The sequence below is a fragment of the Chlamydotis macqueenii genome, chromosome 1 (genome assembly GCF_036417535.1).
Source record: "Chlamydotis macqueenii isolate bChlMac1 chromosome 1, bChlMac1.mat, whole genome shotgun sequence".
NCBI lineage: Eukaryota > Metazoa > Chordata > Aves > Otidiformes > Otididae > Chlamydotis > Chlamydotis macqueenii.
This window is the reverse complement of record NC_141556.1, coordinates 186,249,556-186,273,927: the sequence shown is the minus strand read 5'-3', so window position 1 is coordinate 186,273,927 and position 24,372 is coordinate 186,249,556. Positions and strand designations below refer to the sequence as shown.

The 24,372-nt window shown below is 39.3% G+C and overlaps 1 long non-coding RNA gene across 6 annotated transcripts in view; it reads right to left on the bottom strand.

Moving 5' to 3' along the window:
• Positions 1 to 24,372, bottom strand: part of LOC147602357 (uncharacterized) — a 40,924-nt gene that overhangs the window by 1,253 nt on the left and 15,299 nt on the right. The window contains exons 5-12 of one of the 6 annotated variants that reach the window (XR_015261680.1): positions 22,814 to 22,896; positions 13,676 to 13,833; positions 12,342 to 12,558; positions 9,771 to 9,970; positions 9,051 to 9,156; positions 7,988 to 8,157; positions 1,939 to 1,998; positions 412 to 518 (exon numbers count right to left, since the gene is read on the bottom strand). This is a non-coding gene — a long non-coding RNA (uncharacterized LOC147602357). The remainder of the gene's footprint in view (positions 1 to 411; positions 519 to 1,938; positions 1,999 to 7,987; positions 8,158 to 9,050; positions 9,157 to 9,770; positions 9,971 to 12,341; positions 12,559 to 13,675; positions 13,834 to 22,813; positions 22,897 to 24,372) is intronic. The other 5 variants (XR_015261681.1, XR_015261682.1, XR_015261683.1 and 2 more) reach the window with 5 other exon arrangements.

Here is a 24,372-nt window from a genome sequence, read left to right as displayed (position 1 = left end):
TGTGGTGGGACACTGTGTTTAGTGAATGTTTAGAGAAGACCACACAAGCCACAAACACGACAGAACCACGCTCAGTGATCATATCTCACTATCGCTTCCTATTTGCAAAACTGCAACCAGAGTAATTGTGGAAAGGTTTAAGGTCCATAATCACTAATGATGGACATCCGTACTCAGGAATGCCAGGCACAGGGAAGCAGAAACCCTCAATCAATAGTTTATCACTTCAGTCAAAAAGGCTGATTTCTTCATCAGTGAGAGATGCTGCAGCTTTGCTTAAAGCTGAAGCCAAAAGAAACCTCCAAGCCCTGACCCTTCAAGATGCTCACAGCTCCCCATTTTTGATCCCAAGTGTCCATCTCCTTTATGAACCCATCCTTTGGCAGCCACTGCAACTTTCACTCCTCGTACCTGACTGCAGGTAAAGTCCACCTTGCACTGTTCTGGTCACGTTCTTCAACGTCGTGCCACGTGTCCCATATGAAGATAGAAACACTGTGAGATATTCTCCTCTTCAGCTAGCAGTGAGAATGTCAACATATAATTTAGAGGGCTTTAAGTGGAAAAGAAAATAAAAACTGAAGGTACTTTTACTGTTGTTGCAGCCGGGATAGTCTAGGGCTGTAAGTCTGATGAGGTTTGTGGAGAGAGGTAATATCTTTCCCAAGACCAATAGATCTATTTGGGGGAAAAATAAAATAACCTTCCTCCAGCTTAAAACTATCACCTCTCCCTACAAACCTTGGTGACATTTGATCATTTTAGCGCTTAATACACCTGCTGGGCTTTAAAGTTCAGCAATTATGACTGCTAATAGGCCCAGGCCAATGAGATAATTTTTTTAGGAGCATTGGAGAGTGTACAGCAAAATTCAGCAGCTGTGTGGTGCACCAGGAAGATTTATCACAGAGTGTTTGTGTACTTTTCTGACATCAGGACAATTTTTTAATACATCTGTTGAAAACTGCACCGAGCCATCTGAAATCTCCCTTTTTCTCATTATCTCAGATAATGAGACAGCTAGCGCATCCCAGGTCTGTTTCAATCATCTTTCACTGTAAGTTAGGAAGAGAAACATTGAGAGACATCACAGCCAGGGCAAAATTCCCACTGAAAATCCTCACCAATGGCTACTGTAATGACTAGTGCAAGAACACCAAAAAGATTTCTCTGTTGTCTATGACCTAGCCCCGTTTTGTAAGGCAGTTTCAGTGTCTGCATGCACACATCTGTGCCTTTCCACTCTGAGAAGTGGCTGAGCTCCTTGGCCAAAGGACCCAAATGCAACAAAGATCTCAAAGTTATCAGCATTTCTAAAACCCACACAAAAATAATTGGCCAAATAGAAGAGAGGAGACCCACACACAACCTCTACAAGCACTCGGACTGAAAGTAGGGCTGTGGTATGAACCTATATGTTGCTATTTCCCCCAACACCCACTGTAGGGGGAAGGAGCTATAGCACTTCAAGAAGGAAAATGGCTTCAACACCAGTTTGGCTGACCCGTTACACAAGCAGTCCCGACGTCTGAGCAATTCCTTACTGACACTATGAGCACTCATTTTCAGGGTGTGGGGTTGGGAATGAAGCTTTGCTGAGGACCTCAGGGCTTCACCCCATCAAGTCAGCAACCACCTAACCACTCTCTACCAACTCCCCGGCCTCAGATGACGTCAATCCCACCAGGTGTCTGCTGGCCAGAGGCATGTGTGTGGAGCTGACCTGAGTGTCAGGCTGGTGAGAGGGGCTAAAAAATGAGAAATGTGCGGAAGAAAAAAGGGGAGGCAGCAAAAACAGGGCAGAAGAGAAGATGGAGGGAGGTAGGAGTTTGGTACTTTGGTCTCACTCTGCAAAACTTGTGGAGACTTTTTGGTGTCGAGTCATATGAAGGGAAAGTGGGTGGCTCTAGAGATACAGTAAAAACGAGATTAACTCACCTACCAAATTCTCAGTCATCCTCCTCTTATAACCACTGCCAGGAAGTATGAATAACCAACCTAAATTCAAATAGAACAAACAAGAAAATACTACACAGTGTGACTAGTTCATGAAGAAACCATGAATTTGCTCGTTTAACAATTAAAAGTGACCCAGGGAGTTTTCCAGAGCAATCATCTCTTGTTCATGGAATAAAAGCCTGTCTTCACTGTCCATGTATGCAGAGTGTGTTGCATTATCTGCCCAGATAATTGCATTATTTTGCTCATTTGGATGAAATTACATTTTGTGAGAGTGACAAAGTAATTCCCCAAGCACCAGTTATTTTTCTGCTTAGAAAAGACCCTATAAAATCATTCCATTCATGGAAGAATTGAAATGCTTTAACTACCTACTTGCTCATATTTTGTAAATTATGGAAGAAAAAAAAAGTTCACTGCCAGCATGAGACAAATGTTTCACTGGATATGACCAGGGCTGACAAAATTTCCACCCCAAGCCCATTCGAGTTCAGCTTGGGACATGCCTTACAGACTTTTGGTTTTAGCTTTTGCTGTGCAGAACCAGTATAGTCCTACAGCCCAGCAAATGCTGTGCATGGTTTGACCTTCAAAACCAGATTTCTAGATATCTCCACTCTTGGATATTTTTAATGTTTATACTTCACTGAATATGAGAAATATCATTAATACTTGTGTCTCGAGAGTTCTCCACCAGATAATGTCTGAAATGTAGCTCTCTGGGACCTGTCTGGAGAAAGACTTCACCACTTTTAATCCCTTAGAGCAAAACTTCTTCATGCAAGTCAGTGAGAGTAAATACTATGCAAAATGAGTAAAGGTTGCAGGAGTGAGTCTGCAGGCAAAACTCTCCATGAGTCAAACTGTACCTCAGCTACCACATTAAATCATGCTCATAGAGTGAGATTGTGCGAATGTCATGAGGAGGGCTTCGGCTCATTAACATCTGAGAGAGTTTTTCTCTAATGCGAGTGTGGTCCCAGATCTGAAGTCCATTAAAGCCTTGCAATCGCTCTGGATTTGGCTTTAAGAAAGAAGGGCAGTTTCTGGTGTTGAGCTTGACTACATGTATTGAAGCAACCCAAGTCACTGAATTGTTGGCACTGCTGTGATGGAAACAAAAAAGGAAGCAGAGCTGAAGGGACTTCTGAGAAATGTCACAAACCAGTTAACCCAGCAGGAATTGAACAAACTATCAAGCAATATGGAAAGCAGTTGGTTCCTAGAAATATGCTGCATACAGCCATGTTGTTCATACAGCATCTTTCAGTGCTCCAGGAATCAGACCCTTACATAAGGATTGTGCTACCAGATGAGAAAAAGTATGTTCTTTAACAATGTCCATAAATTAAAGGCATAATTGAAGTAAAAAATTGTGTATTTTTGTTGCTGTACCACTGTGCACAACAACTCTTGACTAAAATTAATGATGTATTGCTTACTGTGCCTATATACTGAATGTCAACAAGTATAACTTCATGTTAAATCACTAGCCTTTGCCTTTTCTCAGACAGAGAAAAGGGAAATTAGCACTCTCTTTTTCATGTTTCAGAACAAAAGTATGAGCTTTGAAGTTCTGTATTTGTGAAAGAAACTGTCGTGGTCTGTTAAAAGACGCATTTGGTATTGAAAAGGTTAACTAATTTGGTTTCCCTGATAAGTTTATCTATGATCAGAATTGAGTCATACAGAAAATACTCCTACAAGATTTGACCTTTTACTTGTATCCCACACTGAGATAATATTATACTTAAAATGGATATCAATAAGAACTTTGTTTTAAAAAGTATATTTAAAATAAATTACTTTTAAATAACAGAAACTGTTTTCAATTAGCCCTGTTAAAGGAAATCAACTAGAAAGTTATGTATGCTTTTTTATTTTCTTTATATAAATTATACCCAGGAGTCCTATGATAGCAGCACTGTACAAACTATGCACTACCTTTATATTTATTTCTTATCAAAATAAACTTAACAAATTAGATTTGTTTTTACAGCACTTTATATCCAATAATGACAATGTTGTATTGGTCCCAGGATAAAAACAATGAAAGTAGCAGCTGAATGGTATTTTTATTAAGAGTTAACAAAAATGTCTTGTGCAAACAGAGTGTATAAAGAAAATTAATTCCATAATTCCTCATGATGAAGGCGTCCTTCTCTTTTTTCTTTTTTTCTCACAATATCAATCTCATTTGGAAAGATCATTTTGAGGGGAAAACTTTAAGTTTTAGCATTACTTACTCAGCAAAATGATATGGCTGAACTTAAACATTGCTGACTGCTAGGATTCAATATTAGGACCTGGCAAATGTTTTGATAACTTAATACTTCTTAAAAGAAAACTTGTTTGTTACTGAAGATTTTGGGAGCCCAGAAGAAATATAATCTAAAAAAATAACAGAGCTAAATATCCAAAGAGATGTTTCTTCTTTTCCCCATTTTTTCCATTTCCTCTACCTTGAACTGGTTCCTCCATGCTAGCATTTTAGAGGCCCTTTTTATTGGTGGCAGATTCAAATATCTCTGAGATATTCACAGTACGACTCAGCAAGAGTCCACGTTTTCCTACAGCAGTGGAAAAATGGCAGGGCTAATAGTCTGGGGTTACTAAAAAAGAGTCCTTATACAAAAAAAAAAAAATTAAAACATTGTTTAGAACATGTGGTTTGCTGCTATTAAGTTAACAGTGGAAAATCTCATTACTTTTAAAGTTAATTTTATTTCGTAGTGGGATTGTTCTCTAGGCTGAGGCAGAGCCTCTAATCCTACCTTACAGTCCTCTGCATGTTTTAAACCAAAGCGCTGAATTAAAAGGGAAAAAAAAGAACTTTTTCCTACACGTGTCTCTGGGGCTCCTAGCAGGCACTCGCGTGCCATCTTCTCCAGCTTCTGCTCTGACTAGAGGAGTTTTCCAACAAAGATCTTGGGTTAAAGGTGCTCCTTGAGCAGTGCTAAGGAAGTTTCTGCTTCTAATGAAAGCTTAGATGCTGCTGAGTGTTCTGATGGGCTAAATTAGAGGTTGGACCAATTCTGATGGCAGCTCCATGCAGGAAGCACTGCTGACAAGCAGAGGTGTAAGAAAGATGTAACATGGTTTGATGGACCAAGGGTTCTGAAAATCAAAGCGGCCAAATAGAGAAGAAAATAGCAGACTGTAAAGGTTTCTAGTTCAGGTTTCTTTTCAAATTTTGGAAGCATCTAATCTGACTTCTGACTTTTCATTGAGGCAATAATGATTTACAATAATAGAGAACCAAATCTGCCATTTGAGGGGAGAATAATGCCAAGGCAGAACCCTTGCCTACGGCCTGCGTGCTATATATGCATATATATATATCCTACTTGCATGTTACTGTGACTCAAATCTGAAACTCTCATGGTTTAAAATACCAAGTGACATTCAGAGTCACATAATATTTGCATTCCACCAACAGCCCAGTGGTTTTTTTTTCAGTAACATACGCTCCCATCATATAAAATTCACACTTGTGCAGAGGTGATCCATTATATCGTAAATTCCATTCACAATAATTCTCGTGTAATTCAGTCTGTGAGCTGTATTTCAAGATACGTTTAAACCTTCAAACTCAGCTATTTGCCTTGCACTCTGCACCTTTCTAGGTATCAGTCCACCATGAAAATTTGACATGTGAATAAGCAAAATATATGCACACAAGATCACTGATTATCTGATACTATTTTTTTTTTCTGAACATCACTCAAGTTTTTCTCAACAAAGTTGCCAAAGTCTGAGATCTACATCTAGAAGCTGACTCATTTAGCCCCACTGCTGCTGAGGCCTTGCTTCTCCATCAGTGATAACTCTGGATGCTCATGAGTTCAGTCCTCATTTTTGGGGAAAGATAACATATCAGCTGCCCAGCAAACAAAGGAGCCGGCCTGAACTCATACACACTCAGCAATGCTGGGCTAAAAGTATCTCTGTCTCGGTGCATAGGTTTGTTTCAAGCCAGTTGCACTAAAATTTTATAAAAAGTGAAAGCAAAGTAGTTCATTGCTTCACTGTAAATAAGAGCAGCTCAGGAGGAGGGATCTGATCTTCACAAGGGCATGAGCACCTGCAGCTCCCATACCAGCAAGGAAGAGCAGCAGGTGTTCAGCATCTCTGAAATACCAGGCTTTGAACTTAAAACACAGGAATCCTTAGGTGACCTCCCAGAGGTGAAGTGGCTCCTGCCATTTTGGGACTGGGTGCCACTTAGAGCATCGTGAGAGACTTAGGAAGTGAGTTCAGAGCTGGATACAATGATAAAAAAAAAAAACATACAGACTGGGATTTGGGTTTTACTCCAAATTCTTTGTTTGACAGATGAACAAAAGATGAATGTAACTAGCCTGGGAGCGAGAAAATTCCATCTCTTGGCAGATGTCTAAAGTATCAGCTGAGACAGAGAGCAACACCTTGCTCGGACAGAGGATGATGCTTTAGAGCTGCGGCGTTTGTTTGTGCCATGGGGTAATGAAACCAACTCATTTTTGACATCTCATATATTTGCAAGTGAAAAGTGAACTTGCAGAAGGGGTTATTTCAAGAGCTGAGTGAAACTCGCCTGTTTAGTTTGCAGAGCTTTTGTGTTAACTTTCTTGTTTTGCTTCACACAGTTCTATACTCCAGGAGTTTTGCTTTGAGTTTTAGCTTCAAACAAAGCAAAACTGACTGTAAACCGCTGTATTTTGACTTTTCATGTTGAAACTATATCTCACCCAGAAGGTTTCAAAAGCCAAAGTGCAGAGTACTGGTAGCCTGGGGTTTAGCTCAGCCCGTGTTCAAGTTGTCAGACTGAAGGTCAGAGACAAGCTTTCCCTACACGCAGTGATGGAGACCTGGGTTTTCCGTGCAGCCCCATGTCTGCATGAAACTACTCAAAACCACTCTATTTTATGTAGTTGCTTCCAGGAATAACAGGCGAAGCCATCCCAGAGTTGTCAGATTAAACTAACATTAAATAGTGGCAAATTAGTAACTGTTATTTTTAATAGATTTGTTTCTAGCTAGCTCCAATAAAATTATTATAAAGGTTTGCCTGAACAGAAATCCCGAGATACAGATAGCACTATTATTTACTGCCAGATGAATACTGTTTGCTTACCTTTGTCTAAACAGACATGATTTGTCAGAAGCAGTACAGTAGTGTCCAGCAACACCTTCCTGAAGGAAGCTTTGAAGAAACATCTACTTAAATATACTTTTATCCTTTATTTTGGATAGTGGATACTTCCACATTTATTTTATTAGCAGCCCTTCAGCCCAATGTTTAATACACTGGATTAACATTCTTAATGGCCACAGAAAATCATTTCTGTCTAATTTACAACAGCACTTATGATCGTATTTCCATGGTCATCATTTAACTTTCCACTACATGAACAACCAAGACTGATTTTACCTAGCAAGCAACCTAAACCCTCTAACTTGACAAAAATATTGCATGCTTATTTCTCTTTCTAACCATCAAAGATAACTACGACAACTCTGGGTATCAGCATTTTTCCTGTGTGATTCACTTACACCAAGCAAACTCTCTAGACCTACATTCTTCCTTTTTTGAATTTCTGCTTAACCAATAGGATTAACAGGTCCCCTTCTCTGTGGGTGGTGATAAAGCCAGTACACCACTGCCCAAATAACCTTTCTCTGTAGGGAAATGCTAACATTTAATTCTTCAAATTTAAACCACATGTATTTTAATCTCATAACTGCACTCTGCATTAACTGCTTTTTGTTATTAATTTGTATCCCGAAAAATCTTAATAAAATCAGTTCTTTAAATTGGAAATGTTAAGTGCAGTAGACATCTAAAATTCGTGTATAAGCTATAATATATCAAAATATTTAAATAGTAACTAAATATTTTACCTAACCATTGTAAACACATTTCCAGAATTAATAATGACACAGCTCTGTGTATGTTCAGTGTAAAGTTGTGTCTCAGAAGAGCTGTTCCTTTTAGCCTGTTTCAGGCAACATGAGCAATGGCTTTCAAATGGTTTCTGTATCTTACCTTCATCTTCTCCAGAAACAGAAAGTGTCATTTAAGCGCTGTCTACGTGAGACCTCCACCAAGAAGAGCAAATTATGTGTGGGTTGACCACATCCCGTTTTCCTCCTGGTACTCGCTGGAAGAGGCACTGCCACTGTATACATTGCCGTAGGGTGACCACAAATACACAGCTGCCAGTGGAGTAAAAATATTGGTATTTGGGACAAATACTCAGGGGCTTCTTGTTCAAACAATACGAACCACAGTTGGGATAAAGTGTAACGGTTTCCCCAAACTAAGTTGTTCCTCAGTACATTCTAACACAACTGCAAATAGCAAAAAAATTACAGACAGATTAGCTCTAAAACTGCAATTATATTAAAAACTGGGGGGTGTGGGGAAAGACTATGAAATTTTTAAAGTGTTTTCTGTAAGCTCTAGAAATGCAATCGTTTGTTTAATGTTTACATATATGATTTAGATAATATTTACATAGTTCTACATTTACAGTCATTATTTTAATTATACATTTCATGTTTTTTCTTATAGATGCGTTATTTAATACATACAAAACTATAAACCTTTATGTTGCAGATAACAGAGTTTAGATATAAGCACATTATCTTTTGAAGAACGTATTTTAAAATATGTACCACCTCCCAGGTAGTACACACTGCCTTTTTTTTTTTTTAATCTGAATTCTGTAGCTAATTCCATGAACTATATATTTCACTACCCAGAATACACTTTAGTTCTCTGGACTAACATTAATAAAATGAACGTCTTTTCCTGAACTGTTTGGGAGGGCTTCCTGAAGCTGGTAAATTTTATAAAAAATAACAGTCATCTGAGATGGTTCCAATAACTCAAGAGAGATTCTGTGAGCTTGGTCACAAATTTCAGGGTGCTTAGGTTGTAGCTCTCCAAGGCTTCCTGTAATGAACATTCTTTCCCATTTTACAATCTTTCAGTTAATTCCCAATTCATAAACTTTTATCACATGCCCTGGTATTTGGTAAAAACATTAAAAATTATACCCTTCTTAAGGGACAAAGCATTCCCAGTTCTCTGTAGGAATCTTCACCTTCATTCAGGCTCAGTTTCCCAGTAATCAGTGAAATGAAGGACACCAAGAGGGTATCTGCTTCTTGTTTCAAACAACCATCACAGCCACACCTTGGGGATTCATCCTGAAAAAGATCGATAAAGATTTAAAAAAAAAAAAAGTACATGAAAACAGTTCCACTTCATTTGCAAATTATAACATTAATATTGTATACTACTAAATCAGATTTTATGATTACTTTGTAAGTCACCCTACGTCATGTCTTTTCCTGTAACAATTCCATTTTTTAAACTTCTGCAAAAGTAGTCCAAATTCCTATCGATCATAATGCTAGTGACTGATTAAGAAAAGCTCATGGGAAAATGTTCTCTGTCTATACAATCCCAATTAATGCCCATGGTGAATTTTATCCAGAATTTCCTACCTTCCAGTAGCTTTAATTTTATTTTAAGGTTAATTACATATTTTATTTATATACAATATATAATTTTTATATATTGTATACAACAAATTGTTCTTGTTATAAAAGAACAATTCAATAATGCTCAACCTGGCATTCTACAATTCATGTATAACTACACCAATATATTCAAGGTTTTTAACTTCCCTCTGATTCAGTAGACCATCAAAAAAATGGACCTGATTAACATAGTTTTCTAATTACCTATGTAAAAAATGCAATTTATTGAGGCAATTCTCTAATTCCCTCTATCTGAGTGCCCTGGTACCTGAAATTACCATTTTCTTCAGTGAAATTAGTTTGCTGCATCATGCCCAAAACTGAGGAATTCAGCTGACCTTCACCAGACCCCCAACAGTTTTGAATATCAGACCACTACGTTCCTGATGAGAAGCCCCAGACTTCTGGCCAGGACCTTTTGTGGCACGTATTCTTAGCAATAGCAGCTCCCAGCTCCCGCACAGGTTCAGCTCAGCCACTGTAATTTAAAACAGACTCTTGATAGCATCCCGTTAAACACAATAACTCTGTACTTGTTAGATATGAAATCACTTCTCTGCCTCTATGTCTTGTTAAACTTAAATAAAACACCTTAGATGGAATTACCTTCACAGCTGTGCTATCTTTAATTTTGTCAAGCATTTGTAGAGGCATACTATCTTTTACAGCATTTACCTAAAGGAGAAAGTCAGACATCTAAAAGAAGGTACCTAATGCCTGCTGGAATACCCTGGAGCATCCAGGATATCTGTGCAGGGCTGGCAGATACGATGTGGGACCTACAGGAGACCCACACCACTGAACTGGCAGTGAAAGGCCATCTGGGATCCCCAGGGGCTCTAAAATGATACAGGAGGTCTACGTTTAGGCATATACATTTTGTCTAAAATTATTAAAATAAAACACTAAAATAAAAAAAAAAAAACCCAAAAAAGACCAAACCGAATTTTATATTATTACATTTAACTAAAAACAAGGAAAAAATTGTAAAAATTCCAAATAAACAATTTTGTCTAAATTTCATACTTTACTGTATAGAATTTTGTCTAAATCTCATACTTCACTGTATAAAAACCTGTTGGAGATCATCACTGCTTGTTATCTAGGCCCTATAAAAATAAAGTGCAATATGAACTAGTGACATTTACAACATTTTCAAACTTCAAATTTTAGAATACCACTACATTTTCAAAGTTAAATACTCAAAAAATCAAGAAACGCTAACAGGGAGTCATGTAAATCCATGACTACAGCTTTTAGATATTTTAGAGTGAAGTTTTTATTCTAAACTTATATACTATTTTTTCTCATTCAGCAACTGAGTGCTTGATACTGTTCACAAAAAAAAAAAAAAAGCATTGTGACATTCATAGTTAAGTAACGTCTTGAAAAAGTCATGGTTGCCTACAGTACAATTATTTTACATCACTTTGTTGTAATTACAAGTTCTAAAAATGTAGAATTAATTCCCACTTTAACGTGCTTCTCACAGCCAAGCCTTGGAGCTTGTTCTCATGTTTTTCCTCAAGCAAATTTCCCTTTGATTCCAGGAAGAATTTTGGTGGAGCATCATATCACACTAGCAAACAGTCCTTTGTAGCAGCACTTCTAGAAATCGCTGAAGAGAAGACAAACGTGGCTGGACTAGTCAACTGGAAAATAACTGTGCTGAAGGTACAAGAAAGGTAGATACAGTGCTAAGATGTATCAGGTGAAAGTATTTCTAGTGGGGTGTGGAAGCAGTTGCATTAATGTTGTATAAAAAGCAATAATGAAGGATGCACACTTCTGCTTGCCTTTGTTTAAAAAAGATGAATTTAGCTGAAAATAATGCTGGGGGATGGAAAATTCAGCTTCTGAAAGAAAACTATGCATATTTTCTTAGTTCAGTCTAGGATGCTCGGGCACAAACTTTCCGGCTACATGCTGATGCAAATGCTAGGGTAAGGGTCCGCACGGGCCCCCACAACCCACCCCCCAGCCTGCTCCTGGGGAAAGTCAACGTCTGGTGAGAAAAGCCATCCTGGCAGGCTGTGCACAGCACGATGGCCCACAGCCTAGCACCTCTGGCTTACTAAAATCAAGCCTGAAATGGAGTGTCATTGATTTTCCTAAATACCTCAGGATGGAGAAAACCACAATAGAGAGGGAAAAAAAGCTTTTTAATGTAAAAGAGCAATATAGACACGAGGGCCCTGGATCAATTCAGGTTGAAAGAAAAATATTTATAATCATCAGAGCTGTGATGGGTTGGAACACACTTCCAGCAGGATATAGGGTGGGCAAGACACCTTCTGCATGGATTTCATGGTAAGCTTTTAACAGCCAGAAGACAAGACTCGGTAAAACAGGAGCCCTTAGCAACGCACCAGCAGGGTCTTGGTTCTTTACAATTCAGCCAAGCTTTCTCACCATAATTATGAGAAATCAAAAAGAATCTCTTCTTGTTAAAGGAGGCTGAGCTAATAACCAAATGAACCCTTAAAGGAAAACATAAATATTATGATAGACATTAAAATGATTGTGTGAGTATTTTCTGCTTGAGGCTCATTAATGGAGTAGAAAGTGAAATACTACTTTTGGTTACTTCAGACTAAATCTCAAGCAATTCTAATTATTCCAGTTGCTTTAATGATATTACTTCAAGTTTACCTTGAAGTAAATAATATCTGAATTCAACACCTTAATTCTCTGTTTACTTTAAGGGAACTAAAGCCGAAAGCCCATCATAAAGATTGATGAATATCACTGATTTTATAGTCATGGGGGGTGAGTAAGCAGTGGTGAAGATGTCACAGACAACAGTAAAACCCAGAAGACAGCTTTAAGCAGACATTGGTTTGCTTTACCAATCATTTGTCCTTTGTTGTTTATATGTCAGGATTGCACGCTGCACAAAGACTATTAAAAAATGCAGACCAGCCAACTTTCTCTTGGTTTTTATTTGGAGTAAAGTATCCTTCAAAAGCTATATTTTAAGTAGACGTATTTTTTTCCTTCTTTGTCACAGCCAAATTCTCCAGTTCAGGAATTTACAATATTTTCCTTTTTCCAGAATGACACCTGCTGGTGGGAGAAGCATGGATGAATTGCAGATACTTCATAGGTTTGATTGTAGTTAACCTGACATATTCTCTGAGCATGCTCCTCACCTGTGTCCAGGCAAACTACTGAAAATACAGATTTGGAAATTGTAAAGGTGCTATAAGAAATGTGTTGTGGAACTAATGCAGTTTTCTAATCTGATTTAGTATTTTCTTTTAATAAATCACCAAGCTACCTACTGCTAAGACAATGTTTCAGTGGTGTTTCAGTGTCGGACACGAGCACTACTTTGGGAAGCCCACAGCATTAATATGTCAGATTGAGGTGAAAGCCAGAAGGAAAACCTCCCTATCCAATGCAAAAGCTACCGCACTGCTTCAAACCCTCGAGTGCAAGTAAAACCAGCTGCTGATGCAGCTATTGGTGCTAACACTCCAAAAGATTAGCATCTCAAAGAGAAGTATTGTGCACATGTCCCTGACCTGGTACAGGAAGACACAGCAAGCTGAGACAGAAAGCAAGTTGTACCTTTGCCAAAACTGTGACAAATACTCCTCGATACACCAGGCAGCATTAGGCTCTGTAAGGGGCTTTCACACTCACAGCACTTCTGTTGCCTGGGTCTATTGGAGCAGCCTTCCCTCCAGATAAACTGGAGCCAGACTTGAGCTTTTGATGCTTCCAACACATTTACAGCAATATTTCCAAAAGTGATTTCCAATGCCAAGAACATTCTCATTGGGAATACGCAACTTTATTTCCTTCTTCTGAGATGCCAACTGTCCACCATCTTCTATAAAGGCAAGCTAAAATGTAGGTGCTCAGAATATCCTGAAGTTGGGCTCTAAAATATCTAGAAATATGAATTATTGGAGCTACTCTAGGATATTTTTTGACATTAACTTGTGGTAATTTTAATAAATCAGGGTTTGGGAACTGTATGTTTTAATCATGACTTACAAAGAAATATTTGTGAAAAAAATTGCCCAATTAAAAAGAAAAGAATATGAGAAAAACAATTCCAAATTAGAATTCAAAGAATTCTTTTGAATTATTTACAAAAGTGTAGGCAAACATACACATTCAAATGTGTTCCCCTTGGGTAAATAACTAATGTATAGGTACAACTCTGGCATACCTCATTGTGACATCAGAAGGCAAACTTTGTTGATTAGCGTATTAGACTGCATTAGGCTGCCACTTAGGAGACTTGGCTTCTATTCCTGGATGTGTCACTGTCCTCCTTTATGGCTTTGAGCAGATAACTTCACATCTCTGTACCTTCAGTTCTCCCATCTGTGAAAAGAAGATAACACTGCTTTATTATGATAGTCAAATGACTAATTTCCAAAGATTGTGTCTATTTTGGTAAATGCAAACACATGAAAAGGAGGTACACTGCTGTAAACTCACTGGCAAATGCAAGACACGTGAGACTGTTTGTTTCAACAGATCCGGAGAGTTTCTTTAAACATATTTCTTGCAACATTGATCAAAGCTTCAGTCTTACCTATGCTTGTACATACTTCTCTTTATAGAGTCCTTGTTTGTCACATACATAATCGTGGCTATCAAAAGCTGGAAACGTACCATAACTTCAGTTCATCCTCCTTAACAAAGCAATGACTTCACAAAGTGCCCGGCTACATCTCTCTCAGCACTTTGCTGAGAACAGCAGCAGGCTGGAAGCAGAAAGACTGATATAATCCCCAAACCTGTAATAGCCTGGCCATCCCCACAAGCTAGCTGAAGAGCAGGGAGGAAATTGCAGAAAAGATGCTGTCCTGGTTTCAGCTGGGATGGAGCTTTTTACTGTCGGAGCCCGAGGAGCTTTTACTGAAACAGGTTTTCTAGCTGTTTCCACTTAGCTGAAGGAGTATCTCCTTAAGCACATCATTATCAACAATTGACTGTGACCGTCTCGGTTCTGTGCTAGAATCCAGGGAAAAGACACTTCCCACCTCAAAGCGATAGCATTGCTTTTCTTGTCAGATTAGAGGTCAGCTTGAGTTTTGAGCTCAGGTTACTGCTGGCCGTTAAACAGTCTTTACAGTTTTTAATGGTACACATGGCGACTGAAATGCACGCATGGGATAGAAAAAGTCCAGGATTCAAATAAGCCTCTGCACAAGAATGAGAGCTCCAAATTTGACCAAATTTTTCTGCTCTTTCAACTATACTTATTGAACTTACATGTCATGGTGTCGTGGTTTTGTTAGTGGGGGGGGGGCCTAAGGCATTGGGATTACTTTTACCTGCCATTCTTTTTATTTCACCTAGGACATTCTTAACTTCAACCTTTTAAGCCTTGCTCACTGAATTGTGAGATACACGTCATTGTCATAGGCCCGGCCCACTTCTCACTAGGCAGCTACTGGCAAACTCGTTTGGATCCCAGCACTGAAGCTACAAAGTTTTTAAGTGCTCTCATCACTTCTGGTAATGTGTTACCAGCATCATTTCCCGTAGAAGTCCTCCCATCCCTTCCCCCACCGAACAGCATATGCACGATGACGAGTTCGAGCTCATCCAAACTCCCTTAGCGGCTAAACCACGCTATGTCCAAAAAGCTCCTCCTCGAAGGCATTTTGGCTTCAGCTGACCTCCTTGGGGACAGCCATGAGCTCTGCAGAAGTGATCTCTAACATCAAAGTTAAGCATTACTTTAAACTGATCCACACAGAACAAGAAATAACCGTACATCATGCTATGGTTTAATTTTCTCACTAGTTTTGCATGTGTAGCTTTTTTTCTGCCTGGTGGACATGCTTTTCTTCCTCCCGTAACAAGCTTCCTCCAGCTTTGGTTGATTCTGTACTTCAAAGAGTACTTTCTTCCCCTTAGAAAATATGTTCTTAAATGTGTCTTCTCCTTTGTCTCAAGCTCTCTTTGTTTGCCTTACCCATGTAATTTCTGTATTTGTAAGGGACTTTATCAGCATGCACCTTTCTGTTGCTTCTCTCAGAGAAATTCCTCTCCTTCCAACCGTAGTCCTTTGCAGCCAAGTCAGAGGGAACTGCTTATCTCTAGGCTGTGGTAACTTTGGGCTGCACAGACACCATACAGCCACTCCTCAGTGACCAAGTACTTGTCCCACAAGGACGAATACCAGGTAACATATGTTTTCTGAATGTCATTTACCCTGTATTGGCCCAAAGAGGTCTGGAAGGCCCAAGCTTGCAACTGGGGAAGTGCGGCCGTTTATTCAGAGCACTCAAGGCCAGTGAGTGCCGTAAGTCCCTGGTGTGCAAGGTAAGCATGCACAGGGGCAACACTGGGAAGTGAAATGCTGTGTAGGGAACCAGGGCTCCCGGAAAGCTGAACCAACCTGTTCATCTGCACTTCTGCTTGTAGGACAGGATCTGAATGCAGCCACAAGTACACGCCACCCTCACGGCACTTGAGGAAAACTCACTGTGCTCTTTCCTGGGCAGACAGTCTCCCTGCCTGGACCAAAGGGCAGCAGAAAAGGTGTACACCACTCCTTCCTTCTCATTAGGAATGGTTAATGCTATGCAGGAGTTTGACCCCCAAATGCAATACAGATCCAGAACCACAACAGTTTCCCTTCACAGAGGAAGTAAGAAGGTTCCTGAGTGGTGCATATTTTTGTAGTTCTACTTTTTTCATTGGCTTTTTGTCCTTCTATGCTGTTTCCCTTTCTCCAAGTTGTTTCTTATTTTATAATCCTACCGTAAACACCAGAATGACAGTTTTCCATCTAAAAACATACACTTTCAGACAAAATGTCATATATTTTAAACTCTGGCGAGAGCAATAGAAGAGACAATCCACACTGTATGTGCCTTCTGCATCTGCACAGGACTGCTAAGCACTGCAAAATGCACAGGATGTAATGTCAGTCTATGGGGGAAAAAAAGTATAACTACCTCATCCAAACGAGCAGGTAAACTTGATTAGAGAACTACTACTACTACTGCTACTTCATAGAATCATAGAATGCTTTGGGTTGGAAGGGACCTTTAAAGGTCATCTAGTCCAACCCCCCTGCAAGGAGTAGGGACATCTCCAACCAGATCAGGTTGCTCAGAGCCCCGTCCAACCTGGCCTTGAATGTTCCCAGGGATGGGCCATCCACCACCTCTCTGGGCAACCTGTTCCAGTGTTTCATTAAGTCCAAAATAGGATTGGTTGAGAAGTCATTTGGTGAAGAAGTATGTAATCTACCATGTTTATAGATATCTTGAGAAATAGGTACCTACTTCTGCATGCGTTCCTCCAACCTATGTCTAGGAAGTTTAAATCTCCCAGAAATACATAATTTTCAGTTGTTATTTATTTCTCTAATTATACTACAGATATCTCTGTTCATGTCTAATTGATAAGGGTGAACTAAAGACTACAGTCGCCATCTGGAACGATCTCTACAGGTTCTGTTTTAACTAACTTTTCCCAAAGTCATTTTGATACAGGCAAATTTTGTATTAGACCATCAATAAATACTAATAATTGCTTTTTTCTAAGGGAGGATTTATGATACATTGGTTTTTTTGAGAAAGCTAGTAAACAATATTTCCAGCTCACTCCCAAACCAATTGCATCACTGGACAGCACAAACCCCAGGGCTGCTGGACTCCTGGCTGCCCTTACACTGGGATACCTCAAAAAAGCAGCCGCCTGTGAATCACAAAGCACTGGGGCTGGGAAGCCTGAAGGGGCAGCAGCCTGAGGACTCAGGAGGTTTGGAAAGGGGGACCAGAAAGGTCTCATCCTCTACCAGCCTGGATGGAGGCAAGAGGGGGAAGCCAGACAGCTGCTAGGCCACCACATGGACAAGGTGGGAGCTGGCTATGATGGGGCAGGAGCAGGCGAAGCCAGAATTTACTCCCTTCTAATTTCAGTGCTGCAGCTTTTGTTCACCTTAAGAGGCGACTTTACGTACTTCGCTATTTCTGATCAGCCTAGCAGAAATCTGAGGGAGCTGATGGGGGTGGTGAGGAAGAGGCAGCAGCCCCCAAGCTGGGCTCCTTCTAGTGCTTCAGTAGAGCTGATGTACCCTGGGAACAGCATCTTCACCCCGCATAAGCAGCATTTTCCTACTGAGCATGGTTCCATCTGAAAACTTTTGACGAGCTCTTATCTGCAGCGCTACTAGCTCCACTTACCAACAAAATACTTAAATCTTTCACAAGTATTAAAAATGTGAAGCAAAACCAGCATTTCAGCCACCAAATGAGTAATAGCTCTGAAGCAGACTCAACAAGAAGCTTGTGGGAATTTTTGTCTAGCATTATTTACTGCTACAAATTGCTTACCAGATCTCGCCTGTTCAGGCTGCTGTTCTTGTTACACTAACAGAAAAAAAAAAAAAGATGGATTCTGGGACTCCTTTTTTGTTGTGGTCTACTCTCACTCACTTTCACTAACACAATATGAAAATGATGCCTCAGATTACAATAGCGTGATGGAAACTTTCTACTAGACTTCAGCGAACCTTAAGGGAAAACATGTACATATGCGCTACAGATATTATGTGCATTTCCAGGAACCCTGTCAAAATTGATCACATGAAAAAAAACAAGACAATTAGGAAGAAAACTGCTTCACCAATTTCTTCCATTACTCATACCATAGGGCAGATGTAAGATCAAAACCAAAAGTGTAATCTTCAAAGGCCTTTTGAAAATTTGGCTGGGTTTCCTACCTTGTCACCTCTGAGGGCCACAGAGAGAATGATCTTTTGAGAAGCAAAACACCACCTAAAGTAGTGACATGGTTCAGGATTAGGTCCAAACACTGAATTGTTTAATTCAAGAACAAACCACATTGTACTTTGCTTATGCATCTGCAAACAGAATAGGATCTGATGAAACAGAAAACTCTCCTTGTGGTTTTGTGTATATCATCCTCACCACTTTCATAATTAGAGGACATAGGCTGCCATTAAAGTCAATTGCAAAGTTCCCATTGACTTCAGTAGATGTAAACCAGGCATTAATATTATGCTTTTCAGTTTTCTTGAGGTTTAAACACCTCATAAAATAAATTTACAGATGAACTAGTAAATGTACACTTACAAAGAAACCTCCTAAGGAGTCCCTGAAGCCATATTTTTAAATGCGGCTATTCATTCAGTTTATATCGGACAGATTAAGGGACTGTCAAACAAGGGTGCACAGATCAAGAACAGCACTAAGAAATGCTGCAAATATACTCCAGAAATATAATTTCAAAAATATCATTTGACATATTTGACAAAACAGACTTAGAAAAGGGTTTTACATCATGCAACATATTTCAGAAAACCCTATCTTTTTATTTATCTGCCGATCCATTTCAATGACCTGTAAATGAAAACATGTACAGTATATGCAGCAAGGTTTTTTTTCCAGGAACCCTTTCAAAACCACTCACATAAAAATGCAAGAAAAGCTAATTGAGAAAGAGAGGAAAAGTGAGGGGGGAGAGAGAGTCTAACCGATGAGAACCATCCAGAGCTGACATTTTCTTCTATAGAGAGCTATGTGCCCATTGGGCATAATTTTTGATCTCACAAACTTTCCACATGTAAAACTCCAATTGACTTCAGTGCAAATGAATGAACTGCAGGATCTAATTAAGCCTGCTGAGGTTTAAAAAACAGTCATCTCATATGCTGTCTGAACATTACCATGAATTTCAGAGATTTTCGAGACAGTTTACCTAATTCATCACCAAATAATAATTTATAAATAAAATAAGTATTTTATTTATAAATAATTCTGATGTAAATATAAATAGAAGGTGAGAATTAGATGATAAACAGATATAAGGAACTAACAATTACCTAACCTGACTTGATGAAGGCTTTATTAAATGGAACATCATACATGACATTGCCAAGAAAGAGTTGTGATTGACAGATGACATTTGCACAATTATCTTGTTCCAGATGCTACTGGCACAAGCAGAAAGGCTTTTCTGGGAATTAATAACTACTTGGGAAATGTTTGCCCATTACCACACAGGACCATGGTAGAAAAGGTACCAGCTCCAGAGCAGAATTCAACTGCCTTAACTTGAAGACCTTGTTTTCTTTTTCTATTATGCCCTGCTTCATTCAGAAAACACCTTGCACCTTCTCAATAAGTGAGCTAGAGTTCTGCAGTTACCCTCCACCAATTCTCCTCAGTGCTGCTTCATCTCCAGAACAGATCCATGACAGGGACAAAGTCATATGAAAAAAAAATAACCACAGTGCAATCACAAAACTAGCATTAGTGTTTCAATGCAAACACACATTGGAAGCATACTGAGGCTGCAGAGATCATTCTGTTATTTGTAATTTCAGGATACTTGCCCATGTAGCTTGAACGTTATCTTAATAAGGTGGTTTGCATAGACTTGTTTTTAAAAACAAACTAATAAAGACTATTTCCACTATGTGCATCGTACCCACAGAGGTCCATCAAGTAGGATGGTGCTTTCAGGCCCACACGGTCTAATAGAGAAATGGACAGCAAAGAATCACAGAACTGTGGACTAACTTAGGTTGGGGAGGACCTCAGGAGGACATGTGGTCCCACCCCCCCACTCAAAGCAGGACTAATTTCAACTTTACATGTGGTTGCTCAGGGCATTGCTGAGGTTGTCCAACTCTCTGTCTGTATTCAGGCTAGTGGCAAAGAGAAACTATGCTGGAGGCTTGCCAACAGCACACAAATGATAAAATTTGGGAGCCTTGAGTTGCTTTCCAGCTCAGGAGGGACAGGCTCCCTACTCTCAATTCCTCCATGTAGCATCACTGCTGCTCAAAGTAATGCCCAGGGACAATACTACAGAGGTTACCTCTGTTTTGGCCTCCGGTGCACCCAGCTAGTGACTGCTCAGTCATTCTGTGAGGACGGTGTATGGAAACTCTGATCGTGAGAAGGAGCTATGCGAGGCGGAGAAGATGAAATCTCTGGAAATATTTGCTGTTAGGCTTTAGCAAATCTCTACGGAATATTTGGTAACTGTGTTTTTTTCCACGTCTTGAAACAGTTGAACAAGTTGGAAAGGCTTTGTGAGGATGGCAAAAGGCATATACCTGGTTTAAAGGCAGGGAAAGGTCTGCCTTTCCTCCAAAACCTTTTAAAATACAGGGGTCAGATTTTTTTTTACATAAGTAGAAAAACACGGTTTTTACCAGCCACCTTCTTATAAATAGTTCAATCACTTTTCAATTAAAAAAAAATTTTAAAACAACCAAACAAACAAAAGCCCTAGAGACCGACATTGGATAAAAAAAAATAAATTTAGCCTAAATACATTAAGTTCAGCAAAGCTCTGAAAAATAAAAAGAAAAACAGAATCTTATAACAGGAAGCGTTGGGAAACCTTCATCATGGGCAGAGCTGCCCGTCCTGCCTGTAATATTGTTTGTTAAGCACTTTGGAATCCTTAGAAGTGAACAGAACCACATAACTGAAGCTGCTGGACTGCATTTCTCTGCTCCCCATTTCTGCTGCAATATCTTACTGTTAATTATTGTTATAAACCGCAGCTGGCTGGTGGGAGCACCAGTTAAGTATATTTTCCTCTGGAACTAAATTCCAGGAAAAGAAAAAATTTTGAATATGCATTGCATCAGGATTAAAGACAATTTTTGAAGTTTGCTTCCAGAGAAAATGCTGGTGCATTCAAACCCTATTAATGTACAGGGGAGGGAGTGCCAAAGGACAAGAGCACTCCACAAATACAGCTGTGATTCCATGAAGTCAGAGCAAGCAGATCCTTGCCCACAAGATGAGGTAAGGGATGTAGTGTAACAGCCCACATAACACAAACGGATCTTGCAGCTCTAACTATGTGGGCCGTGAGGCCCCAAAACTAACAATATACATACAGCTTTTGTATTCAGCTTGGATTTTATTTGTGGATTTTATTTGACAGTTCTAAATCCTGATTTTTTAAAAATATTCTTTCTACCGCCGTTATTATTAAGGGGTTGGTATTCTTCTGAGCTTCCGGTATGCAAAATCGCTCTTTAGTAACGGCTCACTGATGAACTCTCCATCCTGTTGTACTCAGCAGAAAGTTTGCTTCTGACTTCAGAGAAGCAAGATTTTCACCCCACAGGAAATCAAGGTAAGTAGGAAATAATACTTATTTCATCCAATTAAATAGGAAAGCTCACATGTTTTCAGGATCTCAGTCCACTGACATTTCCTTTTTCTGTCAGAAAAATACAGTTGGGAGGATATGTAATATAAAACACAAAAAAGGTGCTGTAACACTGAGTGAGACAAGGGGGCCAAAGCTGTAAATTCCTTCCATCGACATGGTAATCTGTATTTGTAAAAGGCCAATATTGAGCAGGCAGTGAAAACAGAAACGCATAACCACATCACATCATTCCACTGCCAGAAACATTCATACTAATTTCCACCATCAAACACACAGTATGATTACTTAAAGGTTTTTTTTTTAACCAATCCTACTTACAAAAACAAAATCCTCAAGATGGTATAACTTCACATTTTCATATTCTGTAACATGAATATACATCAAATTGGCAACAATCTGTACCTTGTGTACAAGCCTCCTTCAGGGTCATTAACACGGAATCAACTCCTTGCAGTAAGTAAACACTTCTTTTTCTTGTTTTTTATGTTAAAAATTGAAAATTAATCTTGCAAGTCATTTTGAACCAGCAAAACAGGGTTGACAAAGCAAGCACTGTAGTCTGATATCTTTTATTAGGCCAACTTAGAGTTCAAAAATATGCAAGCCTCCTTGACCACACACAAGTTCATGTATGCAGAACTCCAGGCTGGACCCGTAAAACGTATTAAACTACTTGCTTTGTCACTACAGATATATATAGAGAGTATATATGTATATAATGCATATGCATACACACTTGAAAGGCTTCAGAATAAACTGTTCATTGATACAGGTTTAAAATAACAACTCTGAAGGACTTCTGTGGGTTGGCATGTAATCTTCTTATATATCACTGGGTTTAATAATGAAAATTTAGCAGCACAAAAAAACAAATCCTGCTTCTGATTTTTAATGAGATCTAATTCCTATGAAAAAAACTCATGATTCTTAGTAATAGTAACCATACGTTCTTTGCTGCTAATAATAATAACAATGAGAATACACAGCAAAGACGCAGCACTGTGTTTCACAATACAGAGGGTTACTAACCTTGTAATAGCTATGATACTTTTAATTGCTCTCTGTAGGTAAAACCCACTCTAAGTGGATATGTCTCTTCTGCATAAGAATTCAGATGTTTCTAAAGTTGCTAAGTGTCCACAACAATGTGCGGACATAACGTGCTCACCTCTGCTTTTCCTCCCACAAGCATGTAAACAGCTCACCATCCAGTTCCTTAGTAGCTCTCAGTCCACGTGACGAGCCTTCCATCTGTGGAACAGAAGGATCAGTTGTGGGAGCTACATACAAAGAACATATCAAAGAATTAAAGTGTCAAAGGCAGCCACTCTTCTTTCTTCAAGTTCTGGCACCTGTGAAACTCTTTCAGGGTGTTTTGTTAGGAGTGTAGTCACACCAGTAAATGCAAGCTATTCCTTGGAGCAAAGACTAAAGAGTCAGTGTCCTTCAAGCCTTTGTACTACTAGCACAAGTTCTGCTTCATAAATGTGAGTATCGGTGATCGTGTGATGTCTCTACAGCCCTCAGCTACCAGAACTCTACCAGCACATGCTGTGGTGGTTCCCTGTGCTCTAGTTGTGTACACCTTGAGATGGGTCGTTGGATCAAATTTGATAACATCAAATGTTATCTACAAAGTCTGCGAACTAATTTCAAGTGAGTTCGAAGTTGATACTACATCCTTTTAGATTTGATCCTGAACAACAAAGGCTCTTTGAGAGCAAAGAGCATCACAGATTTGCAGAAGAGCTTTGTCTGCCTAAGGCAGTAGTTGAAGAAGGATCAACATTTCGATCCTTCTACCAGTGAACTGGATCACCAGTAAGTGGATATACTGATTAATAAGAAATCTGAAACCACCTTCAGAATAAATTTAAGATGTGGCCTCAGTGCCACCCTATCCCACTGAAAATAATGCAGGGGATTAGACATAAAAGTTAGAACTTTATTTTTTCCTGAGCTGAGGTAATGGCTACTAAAAATGTGGAGTTCATTGACAGATGATTTAGTGAACATGATGACAGACGCTCAAACATGGCTCCATTAAAGATAAAAGCAACATGCTTAAATCTCATGAGGAGGGATTTTTTCTTATTGGTAAAGAATGTATGTCAAGACCTTTAGAAACCTAGGAACCACATAATGAGAAAATAACAAAGAATCAGCACTCCTAAGTGTTCCCACTTAGGAGTTCCCACTAAACAGGCTTTGATAGATCATGTTTTCCTGACAACAAAGACACCAGAAGGACTGGCTGGATTGCAGCTCCTTACTGCAACCTGTGATGAAAAATACTTCCTGTAGCCAAACAGAAAGCCGAGGAGAGGACTTTCTCCCTAAAAATATGGGGTATTTGCACTTCTGGAGTAAATCTAGTCCAGAAATACCATCTGAGAACATTAATACCATCAAAGGCAGAAGGAGGAGACATAGATATAGTATCAAACAAAAATATTGGGACATTATGTTCCTTGAAGAGAACAGTTTTATCAGTGACAGGGAAGATACTGAAGATCTAAAAACTATAATTAGTTATGCTTTTGCTTCTGAGAGTTCAACCTCCATTGCCTGTTGCAGTGCCAGCTGCAACACACTGACTCAGTCAGCCTCAGTGTTTTGTGTCCTTTACTTTTTTTGGTATCAATGAGAGTGACTGAAAGGCTAGCTAAGAGCTGTCCTCCTTTCCTCTGTGAGCCTCAGTGACAGCTCACTGCTGCTACAGCACTG